The sequence below is a fragment of the Temnothorax nylanderi genome, unplaced genomic scaffold, assembly GCF_030848795.1.
Source record: "Temnothorax nylanderi isolate EJ_2023f unplaced genomic scaffold, tnyl_v1.0 TNYL_tig1135_pilon, whole genome shotgun sequence".
NCBI lineage: Eukaryota > Metazoa > Arthropoda > Insecta > Hymenoptera > Formicidae > Temnothorax > Temnothorax nylanderi.
This window is the reverse complement of record NW_027250197.1, coordinates 19,208-36,358: the sequence shown is the minus strand read 5'-3', so window position 1 is coordinate 36,358 and position 17,151 is coordinate 19,208. Positions and strand designations below refer to the sequence as shown.

At 46.2% G+C, this 17,151-nt stretch overlaps 1 long non-coding RNA gene across 1 annotated transcript; it reads right to left on the bottom strand.

The window, feature by feature from the left end:
- Positions 1 to 1,157: 1,157 nt before the first annotated feature.
- On the bottom strand, positions 1,158 to 2,705 carry LOC139786746 (uncharacterized). Its single transcript, XR_011722393.1, has 3 exons — positions 2,293 to 2,705; positions 2,111 to 2,202; positions 1,158 to 1,995 (listed from the first exon to the last, which is right to left on the bottom strand). It is a non-coding gene; the product is annotated as an uncharacterized lncRNA (long non-coding RNA).
- Positions 2,706 to 17,151: the final 14,446 nt, after the last annotated feature.

The following is a 17,151-nucleotide window of genomic DNA, read 5'->3' as shown; positions in this document are numbered from 1 at the left end:
AAAAAGCAAAGTTATTACAGACTATTTTATGTGCACTTCATGAAAACGATCTAGATATTGTCAGTATTACGTTTGATGGAGTATCTTCCAATATATCTATGTGTGAAGAATTGGGCGCACGTTTGAAAAAAACTGAAATTGAACAGATTGTACCATATTTTGTCCATCCCGCTGATGAGTCTAAACGTATATATATTTTTTATGACGCGTGTCACATGATAAAACTTGTTAGAAATGCACTTGGTAAGGAAGACTTAAGTGATAACGAAAATCATATAATTAGTTGGAAATTTATACGGCAATTAGTTTCGTTACAAGACGCGGAAAAATTACACCTTGCGACTAAAGTTAGAAGTAGACATGTATACTTTTACAACGAAAAAATGAAAGTACATTTAGCAGCACAAGTTTTCAGTAATTCGGTAACTGCTGCACTTGGGTTTGGAGAATATGACTTAAAATTACCTCATTTTGCCGGAGCTTCAGCAACCGCGACATTTTGCAAGACATTTAACGACGTATTTGACATATTAAATTCTAAAAATTTAAATAATAAAACAGAACCAAACGAGCAATAACGAAAAATAAAATACGTATTCTAAAAGATAACATTGAGAGGTTTGTTTTATATATTAAATCTTTAAAAATTAAAGACGTTCCTGTACTTCAAAGTGTACGAAAAACAGGCTTTATTGGGTTTGTTATTGATTTACAAAATAGTATTGCTTTAGCAGAACAGCTATTTAATGAAAATACAATAGAGTTTTTGTTAACATACAAATTATCCCAAGACCACATTGAAACTTTCTTTTCTTTGATTAGAAGAATGAACGGTTGGAACAATAATCCGAGTGCAAAACAATTCAAAGCATCTTATAGAAAAGTATTACATTTAGCAAATGTGTCTGTTCCTTTAAGTGCAAACTGCATTCCACAAGACGACACTGTACTACTTAATGTATCTAATAATGAATCTGTAAGAAACGAGCAAGTAACTGCACATAGTGTACAACAAAACGCAGATAATGATTCTGAGCAAGATGTTGCAAATGCTATTTTTATGGATCATGATTATTTTAATCAAAACAATAATTGGTTCTTAACTGAATATGCTGAGGAAGTTATTACGTACATGTCTGGATTTGTTGCTAAAACTATTACACACAAAATTGATTGTTTATTTTGTAAACAATTGCTCATTGCAAGCGAGGCACAGAAAGAATCAAACACATATACTGGTAAACTGTTACAGCGAAAAAATCGCGGTGGTTTGTATGTAGCATCACCTGATGTTATTATAATATGTAAGAACGCAGAAAAAACTTTCAGAAGTAATCAAGACAAATTATTTACAACTAAAAATATATTAAATGTTTTAATATGTCAATCTTTCCGCTCACTTCCTTCATATGTATTTAATACAGATAGACATATTTATGAACAGTATCTATTGTTTGATCACCGAAGTCAAATAATAAAACTAATTTTGAAAACTTTTTTCAACGCGCGTCTTAAACATGAAAGTACAACGCTTACAAATTCCATCCGAAGAATAAGAATGAAAAACAATAAATTAACACTTTTTCAAAATCAATAGAATTCGAATTATAATACTGAATAAGATACATATGGTTAAAGTTTTCTCTGGTATTTTAAAAGTATATAAACAAAACTACTACACATTTTTAATACTACAACATTTAATGTTATATGTTTCTATAACATTAATTGTTAATATTCATTTTATGTTAATGTAACACATTAATACTATAACATTTTATATGTAAACGATAAGTATATATCCTAATAAACACTAAGCAACAGTTCCAATACATCTGTCATTTTATTTTGTATTCAATTATACCTTAATTATTTTATATATTTATTTATAATTATACCTTATTTATATTTATTTGCTATTCAATTAGACTTTATTTTATACATCGCAATTCCCTGAATGAGGTTCCTGCGCCTTTCTGCATATCTTTTGAAAAACTATAAACATATAATACTTTACATTATTTTGATTTGAAGCTGAAGAATATTTATATATAATAAATAAATATATATGTGATAAAATCTAACCATACTCAGATTTATTATACATTACCTGTGAAATTGCCATGGAAACGAAGGATTCCATTCTTTGTAACATATGTGGCACTTCATAATTTTTGGCAATTTTAGCCACACTAACTTTTGCTATAAAATATTAAAAATAATTATCACTTAAAATAGTAGCGATTTTAAGATTATAATAGCTCATATATATATAATAACCAAAATACATACAACTTGTGTTTGTTCCTAATATCGATGGTATTTACTTTATGCCGTATAGCTGCAGAACCACAGAGTAATATGCTTTTTACATATAAACAGATATTGCTTTTTACGTCATCTGTTTATAGTATTTATTAACGTTTGATATATATAGTCACCATCTACCATAGAGAAAGAGAGTTTTCACGTTCCCCAGCACTTTATTTCACTACTTTATTTTATTGGCGTCCTTTTATAAACTTGAATAAATACCGATAAACAAACTCGCCGTAAAAAGCATTATCTTTTTATATGTAAAAAACGTATTTACTCTGTGATACAGCAACTTCTAGCCGTTTCACGTTCCAAGTTAGTTTCTCGTTCCACCTCGCTCCTCTTTCTTAATGCCTCCCTCCCATCACACTTATTTTGCGTACGCATGCGCGAAACGAGAGAGAACGAACAGCCACACAACAGAGTGTCTCTCTTTCTACGTCGCCTATACCCCCACTCCTTAACGCTCGGTCTAGATATAATATGTCTATGGGTAAAATCCATGCACTGTGCGATTCTCAAAAATCTCTGCAACCCAGTATTTCTTTTTTTTATATTTCCTTCTTTTATTTTCTTCAATTGCAGCTATCACGGCAAATGCTACTGCTATTCGTCTTTTTTGAATTTCTGAATTTCTTGAATTTATAATATTTGCACATTCTACCATCCACTCATAATATTTCATTGACGGCGAACACATTTGTAACGATGCACCCCCAAAGATGCATCGTTCCGGCATAACATCCCGCCGAGACCGCCCGGCCGACCATCCGCCGGGCGAGGAACGGGCACGGTGTGCCCACCGTATTTTAAACCATTTATCGTAGCGTTAGGAAGCCCGCGAACGGACTTGCCGCGGCAACCGCCTCAACGCGCCGAGCGGTGCCGACCGCAACCGAAGACCGCCGAACGCGATCGCGGCGTCGGGACGCCGTATTTTCCGACCGTTCCGCCGCACCATCCCGGCGCTCGCGATCGCCGTCGCTACCCCCGCCACTGCGTAACGCCGCGGCGCCGGGTATAAAAGACGAGCGTTTTTAACGCTAAATGCGATTTCCTGATCACCGCTCCGACCGACCGCACCGATCCTGAATTCCCGCATCTTTCTAGCAAGTCAGAACGAGGGTAGAGCGCCTCCGGCATTCTCTGTCTTCGCCGAGCGATTCTCGAGAGACGACAAGCTTTCTTCCACACCGCGCCCGCACGTCAGAACGAGGGTAGAGCGCCTCCGGCATTCTCTGTCTTCGCCGAGTGATTCTCGATCGACGGCCGGCTTTCTTCCACCGCACCCCCGCGAGTCAGAACGAAGGTAGAGCGCCCCCGGCATTCTCTGTCTTCGCCGAGCGATTCTCGTCAGACGACCGGCGCTCCTACACCCCGCGCCCGCTAGTCAGGACGAAGGTAGAGAGCCTCTGGCATACTCTATCTTCCCCGAGCGCTTCTCGGTACCCGACCGGCGTCCTTGCGCACGAAGTATCCGAACGGGGGCAGAGCGCTTCTCTGCCTCCACCGAGCGCTTCTCACCGGATACGCCTGCCACCGAACGCACCGAATTGCAGCGATCTCGCCGCCGTACCCGCGCCCGTGCGCCCCGCGCCTTACCTCGCGCCACCCGTCACACGCCGATCGCCCGTCACGATCACCACCCGCGTGCACTCCCGCGCGCACCGCGTGCGCCCCGACTCTGCGTCCTGCGCTCACCGCGCCGTTGTGCATACCGCGACTGTTACACTGTGCGCTCAATCCGCTGTAAATATCGCGACCGTCCATTATATAATAAATTCTGTCACGTTAGTTGTTAACCACGATACACTTCATTTTGCCGAACCTCACCGCGCGTCCGTTCCTCCGCACCTCCTTCGAACCCAGCCCAGCCGCGAGCTAGATCCGCGTTTCGAACAAAGGTTGTTTTATGGCGCCCGAACAGGGACCTGACCGTAAGGAACGGACCCAGGAAACCGGCAAAATGAAGGAGTATTTCTATAGATTAAATAAGGCCTACTTGATAACCGAACTAAACTCACTCGGACTCGACACCGAGGACAATCTCGACGATCTACGCCGCCGATTAAATCGATTTATCGACGCCCACCCCGAGCAGTTCCAGGCGGACGCGTCCGACACCCCCCCCCCGCTAACTCTGACCGTGCCCACCGGAAGACCGACAAACGCGTCCGACGCGCCCCCAATAACGCTGACCGTACCCACCGGAATATCGGCATCCCCCGTAACGATAATTCCAGCCGACCGCCCGGCGGACCCCGCCCCCCCCACCACCCAGATAATGAACCAAATGCGAAAATGGGGCCTCCACTTCGACGGGAAGGACCCATGGGCATTCCTAGAACGGATCGACGAGCTCCGCGCCGCGTACGGATTCTACGATGACCACTGGCTCCGCGGGCTGCCCGAACTCCTAAAAGGGGACGCCCTCCTGTGGTACCGTAACAACCGCGACGGATGGGTGACCTGGGGGGATTTCATCGCCGATTTTAAAGAGACATTCCTGCCGCGACGATACCGACTGCAACTGGTAAATGAAATCCGCGACCGCGTACAGAAAGACGGGGAACCGTATGTGAAATACGCGACACAGATGCTGACCCTCATGCGTAGGGCAGGGGGCTACTCGACCGAAGAGCAGGTCGAGCAGCTCTACGAGAACATGCACCCCGATTATCAAAACCGTATCTGGCGAAGCGACGTCCGCGGCCCCCGGGAACTGCAGCAACGAGCAGGCGAGTACGAACGATTGCAGCAGAATTGCAAAAAGCGCACCGTCGCGAAGAGCACCGCCACCGACCCCCCGGTCACCGCCGCCGTGTACAGTCGAAGCGAGTGCTGCTGGCGTTGCAAGCAACGCGGCCACACGCGCTTTGACTGCCGACGCCCCGCCCGGAAGTTTTGCTCACAATGCGGCAAGGACGGCGTACTGACAAAAGATTGTCACCCGCCGCCGGGAAACGAAACCGGGATCACGGAAACGCCGGCCGCCCCCCGGTCCTCCCCGTAAGATTCACGCCCCGGCCGCACCTAAAAACGCGCATCCGCGACCGCCCGTTAGAGGCCCTACTAGACACTGGCTCAGACATATCGTTCGTCAACGAGCACACCGCCCGGCTCGCGCAAACCCTCGGTTTCCCCGTAACGCCGGACGAAGGGCAAGTCCAGTTGGCCAACGGGCAACTAATAACGCTGCCCGGCCGCGTCCGATTGCCGATTCAGACCGCCGGCAAGACCGTCTGGCACTCGTTCACGATTATGCCGAACCTGAAAAACGCGATGTTACTCGGGGTAGATTTTTGGGCCAAACTCGGCCACGCCATTCCCGCGCCGGCCACCGCGAGTCACCGCAGCCAGACACCCGCCACCGCGATGACCGAGGGCATCGCCCCGCGAACCCCGACCGAGGAGGAGAGGCTCCGAGCGTTCCTCGCAGAAGAACTCCCCCTCTTCGATCAGATAACCGGGCCAACCGACAAAACCGCCCACCACATCCGCGTCAAAACGAACCGCGAGCCGATTAAGCAGCGGTACCGACCGCGCAACCCGGCCATGCAGGCCATCATTAACGCCGAAGTCGAAAAAATGGAACGGGAGGGGGTGATCGAGCGCTCGAAAAGCGCATGAAGTTCCCCGGTCGTCGTGGTACGAAAAAAAGACGGGAGCCACCGATTTTGCATCGATTTTCGCCGGGTTAACGACGCGACCGAGACCGACGCCTACCCCCTCCCCCAAATCACCGCGACGCTCGACAAATTACGAGGAGCGAAATACCTGACTACGCTCGACCTTAAGAGCGGGTACTGGCAGGTCCCCCTCACCCCGGCAAGCCGACCGATCACCGCATTCACCGTACCCGGGAAGGGGCTCTTCCACTTCAAAGTCATGCCCTTCGGTTTACACTCCGCCCCCGCGACGTTCCAACGGCTACTGGATACCGTGCTCGGGCCGGAACTCGAGCCACACGTGTTCGTGTATCTCGACGATATCATTATAATCACGAAGACGTTCGAGGAACACCTCCGCATACTGCGCGAAGTTTTCCGCCGCCTCCGCGCCGCGAACTTACGGCTCAACCCGGCCAAATGCAAATTCTGCGTAGACAGCCTACAATATCTCGGGCACATCGTCGACCGCGAAGGGATCCGTACCGACCCAGAGAAGGTCCGGGCAGTCGCCCAATGGCCTCGGCCGCAGACAGTTAAGCAAGTACGGCAATTCCTGGGCGTAGCGTCGTGGTACAGGCGCTTCATCCAAGATTTCGCGACAGTCGCCGCGCCGCTCACCGCGCTCACGCGAAAACACGCCCGCTGGAACTGGGGGGAAGAGGAAGATACCGCATTTGAGAAGCTAAAAGACACGCTGACATCCGCGCCGCCGCGCCGGTCCTCGCCTGCCCCGATTTTTCACGGCGATTTGTCCTGCAGACCGACGCCAGCACAACCGGCCTCGGGGCCGTGCTCACGCAGAATTTCCCAGAGGGGGAAAGAGTAATCGCGTACGCGAGTCGCACGTTAAACCAGGCCGAACGAAACTATAGCGCAACCGAGCTCGAATGCCTAGCGGTAATCTGGGGGATTCGCCGGATGCGCGAATACCTCGAGGGCTACCCCTTTACCGTCCTCACCGATCACCAGTTCCTGCGGTGGCTGCAAAAGTTAGACACCCCGACCGGCAGGCTGGGCCGATGGGCATTCGAGCTCCAACAGCACGACCTAGAGATCAAATACCGGAAAGGAGCCCTCAACCGGGTCGCGGACGCCTTGTCTCGGCAACCCACCACCGCCGCCGTCACGATACCGCCCCGCGGTTCGTGGTACCGCCGCATGCTACGGGTCGCGCAAGAAAACCCCCGGGACCACCCTGATTACGACATCCGAGACGGGAAACTATACCGACACGTACTACACGACCTAAACTTTAACGAAACCCCGCCCGAAAATCAATGGAAGGCATGCGTGGCCAAAGAACAGCGCCCCGAAATCCTCCACCAGAACCACGACGCTCCCACCGCCGGACATCTCGGGATCGCAAAGACCATAGCGCGCATCGCCCGACTATACTACTGGCCCGGCATGTTCCGGGAAATCGCGAACTACGTCCGAAATTGCCCCCGGTGCCTAGGACACAAAGTCGCGCAAACCCGACCGGCGGGAACGCTGCACGCCACCGCCGTCACTCGCCCATGGCAGCAAGTCACGCTCGACTTAATCGGACCGCTGCCACGATCGAAACAGGGCCACACGTGGCTCCTGACGATGCAGGACCGCTTCTCTAAATGGCTAGAGATGCGGCCCCTGCGCCGCGCCACCGCTTCCGCCGTAACCACGCACATCGCCGAAGCGATTTTATTCCGCCACGGTTGCCCTGACACGATATTGTCGGACAACGGCACGCAACTCCGGTCCGGAAAACTCGAAAAAATGCTCGCCGCCCATAACGTTCAACATGTATACACGCCGGTCCACGCGCCGCATTGCAATCCGGTCGAGCGAACAAACCGGGTTGTAAAAACGATGATATCGCAGTATGTCGACCGAAATCACCGTAATTGGGATGAGCGCATCCCCGAATTGCAATTCGCCTATAATACGGCCCACCACGAGGCCACGGGTTATACCCCCGCATACCTCGTCTTCGGCCGCGAACCGACCTCCCCACTCAATCGGGAGGCCGCCCCGAATACCGCAGCCGCCCCGCCAGACGAGACGCGACGTCACCTCGAGGAAGCCTACGAGCTTGTACGGATACATTTGGCGCGCGCTTTCCAGCGGCAGGAAAAGTATTACAACCTACGACGCCGTCAATGGGCACCGAAAGTCGGGGAGTGGGTGTGGAAACGCGAATACCCACTCTCCAACAAAGCCGCCGCGTTTAACGCGAAGCTCGCGCCAAAGTTCCGCGGGCCCCTCGAGGTGCGCCGGATAATATCGCCGGTAATCGTCGATCTACGCGACCGAAGCGGCAAATGGAGCCGCCACATACACGTGCAGGATTTAAAACCCGCGCCCGCCGCCCCCCCGCCCGCCGACAACAAGGAAAACAGCGACATCGACCACCAGGAGGATAGCGATACCGAGGACGACGATAACAACAATAACGGAGCAAACCCGGAGGACGACGACGACACCGAAACATAAGAGACATTGCCCCACTCCCGAAATAGGCAACAATTACCGGCAATAAATACCGATACCGAGAAAGAGTGCTCACAGACGAGCCATGGAGTCCAACCAGAGCGAGTCGAATACCGAGCGCGATATTCTCGCCGAGATCGAGAAGATCCTGGCAGAGCCGGTGGAATACGACCCGGTCTGCCCAGGATTCGGCACGACCTGGACAAGGCTATTTACCCCAGGCTCTGCCGCCGCCGCCGCCGCCATCACCGCCGTCGCCAAGCCCGCAACCGCACCGCCGTCACGCAAAAACGTGCCGACGGTCGGCTGCGCGGTACAACAATCGGACGAGCAGCAACGACGGAAGCTGGAGTGGCTCACCACCCCGCCACCGCCACTGACCCGGAAGAAGCCACGGGCCGCGACGCCCAAAATTACCAGCGTCGAGAGAACCAACCTCCGGCTTACGATCCTACCGGGACGGCCAACGATCTCGCCGAGCGTGCCACCGACACCGCTGCCAGAGCCAGCCACCACGAGACCCGACCAGCCGGCGCCTCCGCCGCAACCAGCTCCGGCCAGCGTCCAACCCCTGCGGGCAGAAGGATCCCGACCGCCACCGCCGATCCCGGTGGAAGTGGAACCCGGACATACCATCTGGGTACCCCACTTCCACGCACACGTATCGCGCCAACACAAAATGCGATCCCGGGGGAAACGCTGGCATATTCGCTTTAACGCGACCGGCTCCGTCCGAACTATTCGGGAAATAAAGGCGAAGCCGTAGAGCGCCAAATTCGCGCTTTTCCAGGGAGGGGGGTGATGTAACGATGCACCCCCAAAGATGCATCGTTCCGGCATAACATCCCGCCGAGACCGCCCGGCCGACCATCCGCCGGGCGAGGAACGGGCACGGTGTGCACGGTGTGCCCACCGTATTTTAAACCATTTATCGTAGCGTTAGGAAGCCCGCGAACGGACTTGCCGCGGCAACCGCCTCAACGCGCCGAGCGGTGCCGACCGCAACCGAAGACCGCCGAACGCGATCGCGGCGTCGGGACGCCGTATTTTCCGACCGTTCCGCCGCACCATCCCGGCGCTCGCGATCGCCGTCGCTACCCCCGCCACTGCGTAACGCCGCCGCGCCGGGTATAAAAGACGAGCGTTTTTAACGCTAAATGCGATTTCCTGATCACCGCTCCGACCGACCGCACCGATCCTGAATTCCCGCATCTTTCTAGCAAGTCAGAACGAGGGTAGAGCGCCTCCGGCATTCTCTGTCTTCGCCGAGCGATTCTCGTCAGACGACCGGCGCTCCTACACCCCGCGCCCGCTAGTCAGGACGAAGGTAGAGAGCCTCTGGCATACTCTATCTTCCCCGAGCGCTTCTCGGTACCCGACCGGCGTCCTTGCGCACGAAGTATCCGAACGGGGGCAGAGCGCTTCTCTGCCTCCACCGAGCGCTTCTCACCGGATACGCCTGCCACCGAACGCACCGAATTGCAGCGATCTCGTCGCCGTACCCGCGCCCGTGCGCCCCGCGCCTTACCTCGCGCCACCGTCACACGCCGATCGCCCGTCACGATTACCACCCGCGTGCACTCCCGCGCGCACCGCGTGCGCCCCGACTCTGCGTCCTGCGCTCACCGCGCCGTTGTGCATACCGCGACTGTTACACTGTGCGCTCAATCCGCTGTAAATATCGCGACCGTCCATTATATAATAAATTCTGTCACGTTAGTTGTTAACCACGATACACTTAATTTTGCCGAACCTCACCGCGCGTCCGTTCCTCCGCACCTCCTTCGAACCCAGCCCAGCCGCGAGCTAGATCCGCGTTTCGAACGAAGGTTGTTTTACATTTTTTCGAAAACTACTGTAATCTGCAATAATAACACTGCAGGTTATGTGTATCAATCGACGCGAGTTCCAAAAATTGACGCATGAAAATCTTTTTCATTGCGCGTCAGAATATCGGCGACATTATACTAATCTAACCTTACCCGAACTTGATTTCGAGCGTCAACTGACGCCCATGAAAAGGCACCTTCATTCTCGAATCGTTTTCATGAAACTCGCATGCGAAATTCAATGTTTTTCAAATAGAAAGTCGCACACGAAAATTATTAGGGCAGGCTCGAGAATACGGTCCCTGTCCTTGTTCAATTTTTAGTAACAAAGATAAAGCGATGCGGTGTGCACTCGAGTATAGTTTTTGAATGCAGCCCTAAAGGCTTTATCTATACACGCCGATAACGTCGCCGCCGATCATGTCACCGTCGATCACGTTGCTGTCGATTACGTCGCCAATCACGTCGTCGTTGATTACATTACCACTGGTACCACTGCGGTCGTCGGCCGGCGTTCGTTGTTCGTCAGATTCCCGAGAAGACCGGACGTATTAATCGATCGTCGGAGTTCTCGCGTTTTTTACACGTTACTCGTGGTTGTTGCGTTCCGCGTACGCGTTACCGGTTCCTACGCTTTGTACATACACCACGTTGACAAATACATTGTGTCATTAATAGCAGAGAAGAATTCTCTCTGTTAATAATACTTCGTCGTTGGCGGTCATTTTGCTCCATTCGCGGCTCATAAGCTATTTCGCAAATAGCTTACAATCTCATCATATCTGTGAGTGAAGGTTATATTGTCGATATATTGCGATATCTCTGAGACAATATCTTTTTCTGTGAGTGAGTGAATTGTTAACAGATTACATCCAGCGGACGGTGAGTCGCGTCGGCACCGCTCCTGATTATTATATATCCTATACCCATAACGAGGCCCATAACAAGGTAACTATTTTTTTTTAAGGTGCCTTTTCACGTTGACACTCCACGCTCATTTTCAGCAAGAAAAAATCTTCAGAAATAATATATGTATCCATAAAATATTATTACTTGAAGATATTACTTGAAAATAATTAACTCTAATCCACCCAACGTTTTTTCCGTCACTTTATTCCGCCAACCATGCACTTTCGTGTCCCACGCATTTTTCAGTACTGTTAATAGCTTTGAAAAATTCTCAAAAAATTATTATAGTACCTTTATACCTTCGACTAAAAGTCAATGTAAAGAAGATTTGGAAATTATTTATTTAAATATTTTTTTACAACAATTATATGTTGAAAGACGCACGTTACGACTTGTTTTATTTAAAAAATCATAACTTACGAACAAATTTACGAAATTTAATGCTTCAAAGCGCAAATTAAAACTAAAAGTAGTGCGAATGAGAAAAAATATGAGATAATTATTATTAATTAAATAGGAATACTTAATTTTGTCGCCGCAAATTTGGTAATTTTTAAATGGTATAGAAGGACTTTAAGGACTTTAAGGACTTAAAGAATGCTAGAAAAAGAATTTCTGAATAAGAAAAGACGAATTTGAAGTGTGACAGATATTTCTTATGTAAAAAAATTAATTTTTTTCGTAGCTCCTCCCCACCTCTTCAATCTGCCTCTGAGCCACCTCTGTGGAATGTCAAATTTTTTTTTGACAGAAATATTTTTTAAATACGCTCAAATTATACACAAAAATACATTTTTATCGAAAAAAAATTCTCACTTACCTTTCACACAACACTTTCGTGTCCCACCGAGATTTTGATTGTTCGCCGTTTCGAGAGTAAATGAGCTACGGCTCTAAAATTTCTGTCCGATGCTCCCTACTACAACAACTTTTTTTAGGCGTGGAGGGAATCATCCCACGCTCGTTTGTTTTTTGGAACAAACGATCGCTAGAAACGCGTGGGACACGAAAGGGCATGGTTGGATGGATTAGGGTTAATATTTTACGTATTTCGAAGTCTATGTTTGATTGTACTGGGACGATTAACGATGATTCAGCGACGACGCTGAACATTAAACAAATTCAATTTTATTTCTTTGATGCTAGCGTCAAAGCGAAACCACTACATTCACCTTATTGATGACGCTTATTTTCAACGTCTTATGAATTGACACCTTCAGTGTGCAAGTAGAAACCTGCACATTGATTCCTCATAGTTTTTAAGTGGGCAAGTAGAGACTGCACATTGCTTCCCCATAATTTTTAAGTATGCAAATCATAAATTTACTGAGTTCTAGAATAAAATACCTTTCCCAGGTAGCACATACACGTTTCAAAAATGTTTTACAAGCATTTTTCCGAAACGTTTTATAACCGATTTCTAGAAACATTTCTCATGAGTAAAAATGTCCATTCGAAAAACGTTCGATGAAACGTTTCTTTTCCGATAATTTAATATGCTTTCGAGAGTTACGTTACAGGTTATGTAACATTTTTGCTGTGTCGCCCGTGTATAAGAGAGAGACAAGAATATAACTTTAATAATAATTAATTACTCGACAACCATGCAGACAATTATCTTCAACTTTGGCATGGACGACAGATTTCCATAGACGAATATTTTCCATAAATTTGAACTAATTCTTATCAAATTGATTTGACTAATCAACCTCCTTAATATTTTTATGTCGAAGAAAACTACATCTAAAATAGTTAACAATTTTCTGCAACAGCATTTTGTTATTAGATTATTACAAAATAACTTTAAAAGATATACAATCTTTATCAAGAAGTACATCTGCTACGCGTTTTGTATTTCTATTACGTTTTTATTAATTTAACATAGATAGCGAATTTACCCTACTATCGGGGCAAGCTGGCTACAATGCAGCATGTTCATATTTTACTTATTACAAAGAAACTATACAGTATAAAGGATCGTTCCTGCTATGAAAATGTAGAGAAAGGTTCTCTCTATCATATTAGTACTGTTTAATCATGATAATTAGTTGTTTAAAAAATTAAATGCCGAAATTGTGAAAACTGCCAATGAGCCCCGTCTCTCTTACTGATGTGCACCAGTTCAGGAAGTTCTTCAAAATAAAACAAACATATAAACGTTCTTTTAATAGCCACGTTCAGCAGAACGTTGACAGTAAGACCGGTAGGACAAAATAAATTTAAGTAAATAAGTGGATATATGTGCATGGATAAAATAATTTATTTTGTGCAATAATTAGTGCAATATAAATTTAAATGTTTAAAAAAAGACTATTACAGCTATTATAGGTAAATATTTTAGGTCAAACCTTACCGATGACCTTGACCTTGACATATGTTGTCAAGGTCATCCTTCTGAGTAACCTTCAGAAGGTTTTAGCTGGCGGCCATTGTTTATTAAAAAGTTATAAACAAAAAAAGTTTAAAAAATATAGCAGTTATTTTGAGTACTAATAGACATAAATAATTGATATTTATGTGGAAATAGTACATGTTTAAACGAAGGAAAATTTTTTAAAGCAGTGATTGAAAGGAAAGTTATTTAAAGCAGAGAATAGAGAGTGTTTGCTTTGTATGTGCTTTCTAAGTTGAAACGAGATTCACATTATACAGGGTCGAGGGATTCGTGTTTATGTATAATAGTAGTCTATTTATGACATTCTTGTATATTAACTATTCTCTGCTTTAACAAAAAGTATGGTCAATATATTAACGATTTACTGCTTTAAATATAGCAGTTATTTTGAGTATTAATAGACATAAATGATTGACACTTTCCACGCAAAACGAGGTGCCACAGGTTTGTGGCGTGTTTTACAAGCTCGTTTATTGTATATCGCCACAAATATTCACACAGATGATCGACTAACTTATCTTGTTCAATACCACCTCTACTTAAACGAGCTCGTAAAGCACGCCACGAACCCATGTAACAACTTGTCTCGCGTGAAAAGTGTATGCGTGGTGGCAATAGGTTCCGCCCCCCTGCGGGGGCTCCACTATTGTTAAACTAGACACATAGTGTGCCTTCGAAGTACATGCGTGGGCTTTTCACGCGTGGAAAGTTATAATAAACCCGAAAACGTATGGATTCGTGGATGGTGGAGCTGGAAACAACGATTTGCTGCTTTAAATAACTTTTCTTCGTTCATGCATGTACATACTATTTCCATAAACAATGACCGCCAGCTAAAACTTTGTGAAGGTCACTCAAGAGGGTGACCTTGACAACATATGTCAAGGTCAAGGTCATCGTGGGGAGGCTCACGGAAGGTATACTTGTGATTCCCGGGGCCTCCCCCAAAAGCGCCGTGAGGGACATTCGAGGGGGTTTTTAGTGGGTTAAAGTCCCATATAACCGCCCTCTCCACCCTGGGGAAGGGGGTATCAGTGTGGATTTTCCCCCCGTTATAATAATAATAATAATAATAATAATAATAAAAGGTCAAGGTCATTGGTGAGGTTGTGACCGGAACAACGAATGGAATGATAAAAAATCTAAAATATAGCCACTTACTACTTGGGCTGTGTTTACGGTCGCCACTGTATTTTCAGGCTTAAATACAGAAACCTGGTTCAACTGCGTTGCCCCGTCCTTCCTTCTCAGCAAGTTGGCTGTCGTTTTTACGTCGCGGACGCGTTCAAGGCCGTTGGCCACGCCCTTGTTAAGCGAAGCGTATATACGGAATATCGGATAGGATGTTCACTGGGGTCGCAAATCAATACTTGTTTTGTTTATTATAAACAAATAACAATTTATTAAATTAGATTGTACAGCAATCTCTCTTAGCGCGCGTGTTCGCTCGATCGCGTGGAATTACGTCGAGTTTTTCCCGAAACGCCGCTTTCTCGGTTAATGCGGATCTTAATGATCAATATAAGCGCAATAGGAATTTCCCGTATCACGCACTCACTGTCTCTATGAATGTATAATCACGCTACTGACGCTAGCGGATAACGGGATAAGAACGCCTTTTTCGATTTGTATGACGCAACAGGTATGCACGTGTTAACGTCTCGAAAGTTCGCGACGGACTGTCCGGGAGGAACGGGTCGAGTTCTCCCACCTTAGACTCACGCATGCGCTGAGTCCTCATTTTAGGCGCGCAGCCATCGTACTGGCTGTTCGTACCTCGGGGTGTAGATGGTACGATTCCATCTGCACTTCGCTTACCGAGTCGCTCTTGAGACTCGGCACCTTATCAGGAGATGCTACACTAAAGTGCAACGGCGTGAATTGGCTTTCGCGCTCGCGTGAACCAAACACGTCGCTGCACGCAAACTTCGCGCAAGCGAACTAAAAGTCACTCGATTTGCACCGAGTGACTCTCAACGTCACTACAGACGAATCATATGAAACCAGGTAAGTATACAGGTAATTTTACCCATTTTTAATTCTTCTCTTTCTTTTTAAGTACCCGGGAACGCTATGGAATCGTCTCATCTAATCACCGGAGTCGGTGTAATAAAGGTAAGTATAAAAGGTAAGTATATCGCGGCTTAATATTACCGCACGCATAATTATATAATAATGACTTTTCAAATTGACAGGGAATAACATAGTAATATCAAATTAATGAATATAATATCAAATTGGCTAAATGCCGTCTAAAAGTGTAGAAAGTTCACAAAAGTGTAAGAAAGTGTAACTGAATACAATAAAAATCAATGCAAAATGCAATGTTAAATAAATCTTTGCCTGGAATGACTCCATTTGGCCGTTCTCTCTTCCGTGAGAAGTAACTGTAAATAATATATATGAAATTCAATGAATTTAAGGAATCTGCACTCGGAGTGCTAAAAGTGTATCAAAAGTGTAATCGCCGTGACTGGCTCATCTCGTACGCTTATTCTAAGACGTCGAGTGTAGCAGGTGTAGAAAGTGTTGCACCTTTCGGTGACTTCGTCTCGTTTGCTGAATTCTAACATGTAGGTGTAGAAAGTGTCGAAAGTGTTGCACCTTTCGGTGGCTTCGTCCCGCACGCTGAATCTGACATGCAAGTGTAGAAAGTGTCAAAAGTGTTAACAAAAGTGTAGAGCCTTCGCTGGCTCGTCTCGCACGCTGAATCGGACGATACAGGTGTAAAAGGTGTATGGAAAGTGTAATGAAAGTGTAATTGCTTTAAACGCGTTAAATCATGTGAACCTTCGTAAAATACTCGGGAATATGTCCCGCTTGTTGTTAATGTAATATTATAAATAAAATTAGTTATCCAATAATGAATATGTCGAATTATCGACGCTGGCTGGAATTATCGCTATTAATTAAATTTATCGTTAGATGAATCGTGTCGCTCGGCTGTCACTCGCGGATCAGTCGAGGATCTACTTCTGTCCCTAAAATTAATATGTAGATAGTAAACAATATGTAAAGTGTAATGACCATGTCTGTGTCAGGGAAATTTATTATCATTGGGAAAAATATAATGAATGAAACTATTAGATATTCTTTAAGATTCATGGTGTTATGATTACGGAAGGTAATACGGTCTCGATTGCACTTTGTGCGAATATGTAAGTAACAAAATGCAGATTACTGCAATTGCAAATAGAATGAATATAAATGACAAAACTATTATTTTAAATTTATCTGAATCCATGTTACTGGACGTATGTTTCTTTAAGGGATAGGATTTAATTTGGCAGGTGAGCAATGTAGTATATCTATTTAATAAATCACATGTGTATAATATATTTGTTCTTGTTATCGTATCAAGTGTCATATGAATGTATGTCGAATCTTATCCTAACAAACTATCGCGTCGGCTCATTGCCCTTATCCGCTTATTAAAATGTATTTATTGCACTTTCTCGTGCAGGAGTGTCTCTTTCGCATAAAAATGAATATAAAGTTATGTCTCGAGTTAAATTCTCGTATTACAAGTAAAACTAAAATAAAATAAAATACTCGTTTGTCG